This window comes from Mus pahari, chromosome 12, assembly GCF_900095145.1.
Source record: "Mus pahari chromosome 12, PAHARI_EIJ_v1.1, whole genome shotgun sequence".
In the NCBI taxonomy this organism is placed as follows: domain Eukaryota; kingdom Metazoa; phylum Chordata; class Mammalia; order Rodentia; family Muridae; genus Mus; species Mus pahari.
The window spans coordinates 76,585,575-76,590,134 of record NC_034601.1 but is presented as its reverse complement, the minus strand read 5'-3'; the positions used below and the strand labels follow the sequence as shown (position 1 = coordinate 76,590,134).

Below are 4,560 nucleotides of genomic sequence, written 5' to 3'. Positions count from 1 at the left end.
AACTCCAGCCTGTGTCAAGATGACACAAAACTAACCAGTACAGGACCCTTACTGCAACTGGGCTGCACTTTCACCAATGGCCTATCACAGGTTCTTTCTGGTGTCAAGCCTCAATTTCTTTGCATGACCAATTCAGTCCTGGGCCCTCAACTGCTACTGAGGCAGAGCCTTCACCAAAGGCTTCTCCTGGCCTCTCAGAGTGCCAAGATTTAGCTGCACTTCATGACGCCTTCATGCCTTCAAAACCAGCATAAACTGGATGACTCTCACACTGTACCAAGTTCAGCTGCCCAACAGGAGGTAAACCTTGGCTGACTCTGGAATATAGCTTTTCTGGGCTCTCAGAAAACACTCCCCAGAAGATTTCACCTCAGTGATGCTGGTCTTTTCGTCATCATCACTAATTTCTTAGCTCCAGCTAACCATAACCAATTATCCCAGTAACACAAAGGTTTTGGTTTAGTAGTTCTTCTTCACTCTCAGCTAACCAAAACCACAGAATCTTAAATCAAAATAGCAAATGGCCATGATAGAATCTTTAATCTTCCCTCTGAAATGCCACAAACCAGGCCTCCATCTTCTTCACTGCTCTCAACATTCTTATCTTCCACACTCCCACAGAACATCCCACAGAGTTCTTAACACCCAATGGCTCTTCTAGCCCAAAGTTCCAAAGCCCTTCCACAATCCTCCAAAAAACATGGTCAGGTTTTCACAGCAATACCTCACTATGCCAAGACAAATTTGTCTTAGTTAGGATTTCTGTTGTTGCAACAAAACACCATAACTAAAGAGCAAGTTGAGGAGGAAAGGGGGTATTTGGCTTACACTTCCAGGTCACAAACCATCATTAGAGGAAGTCAGGATGGGAACTCAAGCTGGGCTGGACCCTGAAGGCAGAAGTTGATGCAATGATCATGGAGGAGTACTACTTACTGGCTTACTTCCCCATGGCTTGCTGAGCCAGCTTTTTTATAGAACTCAGAACCACCTGGGTTCTATAAAAATACACTACTCACTACTTACCATAGGCTGAACCTTCCCCTATTGATCACTAATTGAGAAAATTGTCTTACAGCTGGATCTCATTGAAGAAGTTCCTCAACTGAGGCTCTTTCCTCTCTGATGACTCTAACTGGGTCAAGGTGACACACAAAACAAGCCAATGCACTGCAATAAACATAAAGGCCCATACTTACCTGGCAGGGGAGATACCATGATCACAAAGGTGGTTTTCCCAGGGCGAGGCTTAGCCATTGCACTCCGGATGTGCTGACCCCTGCGATTTCCCCAAATGCGGGAAACTCGACTGCATAATTTATGGTACTGGGGGGACTGCGTTCGCGCTCTCCTCTGTAAAAAAAAACAAAAAAACAAAAAAAAAACAAAACAAAAAAAAAAACATAAAGGCCCAAATGACTTGTCTTTGTTTAAATGTACTGATCTATTGGGTTTTTGTAAGGCAATTCCATTTTTCAAGTAAAAGTGTAATAAAGGAAACTACAAAATCATAATCTATTATGTTCAGCTGATGAGAAGTGTGAAGTGTGCAAAAATGAGCTTGCAGAGTTTTGTTTTGTTTTTTAAATAATGTCCTTAAGAACTGTGTATGGCCGGGCGTGGTGGCACACACCTTTAATCCCAACACTTGGGAGGCAGAGGCAGATGGATTTCTGAATTCAAGGCCAGCCTGGTCTACAAAGTGAGTTCCAGGACAGCCAGGGCTACACAGAGAAACCCTGTCTAGAAACCCTTTCCCCCCACAAAAAAAAGAATTTGTATATGTATTTTTGGCTTGTGTGTTTGTGTGTACTATATGCACACCTGGTGCTCATGGAGACCAGGTGCCAAATTCCCAAAAACTGGAGTTACATTGTGAGCCATCAGGTAGATGCTGAGAATCGAACCCAGATCCTCTGCATCTACAGTTAGACCCAGTGCTCTTAACTGCTGAGTCATTTCTCCAGCCCCAGTGTATGTGGGTATTGATGGTGTGGCTCACAAGTAAGAAAAACTGCACATACTAAATTCCTCAACAGAGAATCGGGAAAGAAATGGACAGTCACATAAGCCTGTTCAGCAGATGGAGTGGACATCAACACACACTGGGAGGAAAGGCAACAGGAGGTTTACCCTAGAACAGTCTATCTATCCTCAGCAACCCTACCCCCAACAGATGCTTTGTGACCTCCATGAGGTGATACCTTTTCTCACACCTCCAGAAAGAACTGAGTCACAGGACCATGGACAGGGAACCCAGTAAGTATTTTCTTCTTTCAATTGATTACTCAGTTTCCATGTGCCTGTAGTGTTTGAGTCTAGGAACCCTCATTCTGTGGAATGACTGGCCTGCTTGTGCTAGTCTGCTCAGTTGTCCCCAGTCCACAAACACTCTATATAATAAAACACCATCAGGAAATGCTTCATTGGATTTTGGGAGTATAGATTCATGATTCTCTAAGTCACTTCTCCACCACCATGACAAAATACCCGGATCAAGACAACTTATAAATAAAAATGTTTAATTTGAGGGTCATGGTTGCAGTAGTCTATGGTCACGGTGAGGAGAATAGAAGCAGGCAGGCAGGCAGGCAGGCAGGCAGGCAGGCAGGCATGGAGCTGGAGATGCAGCTGAGAGCCTACATTCTCATCCTCAAGTTAGAGGCAGAGAGAGAGAGAGCACAGCAAGAATGGGATGGGCTTTTGAGATCTCAAAGCCTGCCCACAGTGACACGCTTCCTTCAGTGAGGCTATAGCTCATCATCACTCTGAATGGCTCAACAACAGGGTACCAGGTATTCAAACATATGAATGTATGGGGTCACTTTCATTCAAACCACTGCACTGGGCGAGTTCATACGTGGCCTGTGCAAGGCTCTGATTTAATAATTCCTTTCTCAAAAGAAAAGAGAGAGAAGAGGAAGGGACCTGGAGGAGGGATACAATAAAGATAAGTGACCACAGCCAGATGCCAGTCTCCATCCTTAGAGCATCTCTTACGTTTTTTTTATCTCTTCCACTGCCTGTTATTTCTTCACGTTTTTTTTTCTTTTTTTCAAACAAATCTCTTCCCTCTGTGAATCTTCAAACCTTTTAAGCCACTCTTATGTCTTATGTTTGGGATCTAGGTTCATCTTAGCCTTTGATCACACTAATGTGGGAAGTCACAGTACTATATACCCTTTAGAAAGAACGGGTTTAAAACTTGTTTGGTATTTGAATCACTGCCAAGGTTATGAGAGATAAAATGACTTCAGGGGAAAAAAGGAAAGAGAGATTCATAGAGTTAATACAATTTATTTCCTTGGGCTCTGAGGAGATGATTCTTTTGTGTGGCCTCGTGTAGTTAACCCTTGGCCTAGCAGTGCAGCTACCATGCAAGGTCATGGTGGAGTCTCCCTCCTCAAGGTGAGTATGTCTCCGGAGTTCTTTGCCTTCTTTCTCATCTGTAGCAAAGAATTCCTTAACATTGAATTTTGAAAAGCAAGATCAGTCTATTTCAGAAGATGCTCTGGCTTCTTATGCAAATTATTCCCGAATCACCACCACCTGATTCTAAACACCAAGAGAAAGGTCAAACTTCAAGAGTGACACAGACCTTTTAAAATGACTCAGATTGAAAACACGTGTTTATACCTTCTGTTCTTGTTTAAGCTATTGCTAAAATGAACGTGGGGAAAAAAATCAAAGTCCAAGTAGAGGATGAGGCTTGCCATCAAGCATGGATGCTGGAAAATAGCTGCAGTCAAGGGAGAGGAAGGCGGGTCCTTTCTCTGTGTTGGGAGTCAGATGGGCATCTGCCTTCTGAAGAGAACAGAAGAGTGGATGCAAGGAGATAATAAGGCAGTATTTCCAAGACCCAAGGGAAAACTGCTCCCAACCAAGAATTCTATATTGAGCCACACTCTTAGAATATGAAGCTATGAAAAAGTTTTTTTTTTTCCTTTTCAGACATGTAAAGTTTCTAAAGCTCTTACCTCCTACACAGCATTTCTCAGGAAGCTACCAGAATAGGTGTTCCTGCAAAAGAAAGTTCACTGGGGAAGCAAAAGACAGAAAGAAATCAAGGGTCCAGTAAGGAGCAGTGACAGGACCTGAGGTAAAGGGAGCACATGGCACTTTCTGTTCAAGTTCATTAAAAATACTTTGATAGATAAACTCAAAGTAGGTGTCAAATAATGTCATGATGAAACCTAGTATTTCCTACAAAGAATAAACACTGATTTAAAAACATACCTTATTATAGCAACTGAAAAAAATGGACCAAATTCAGGGCTCTTCTATGTGCAATGGCATAGGCCATAGACCCATAAGACCACCCGAGTCTAGGGAAAGAATCTGAGGAGAAACATGATGCATTGAGTTTCCTGGAGAGTTTCCCAGAGAGTCACAAACAAAAATTTATTACCCCAGATAGCAAATCTGTGACCAAACTTACAGATCCACCAAAGTCCCAACCTAGCAAACCAACAATTTGGGGAGGGGGGTTTACTTACAGAAGGATGGATGAAGGATTATTTATAGGAACATGAAGAAATCAAAATCAGTTGCTTCATTAAA

General features: G+C 42.7%; 1 non-coding gene across 1 annotated transcript; it reads left to right on the top strand.

Moving 5' to 3' along the window:
* The first annotated feature begins 1,191 nt into the window (after positions 1 to 1,191).
* On the top strand, positions 1,192 to 1,356 carry LOC115065109. The gene has a single exon (XR_003844912.1). It is a non-coding gene; the product is annotated as a U1 spliceosomal RNA (small nuclear RNA).
* Positions 1,357 to 4,560: the final 3,204 nt, after the last annotated feature.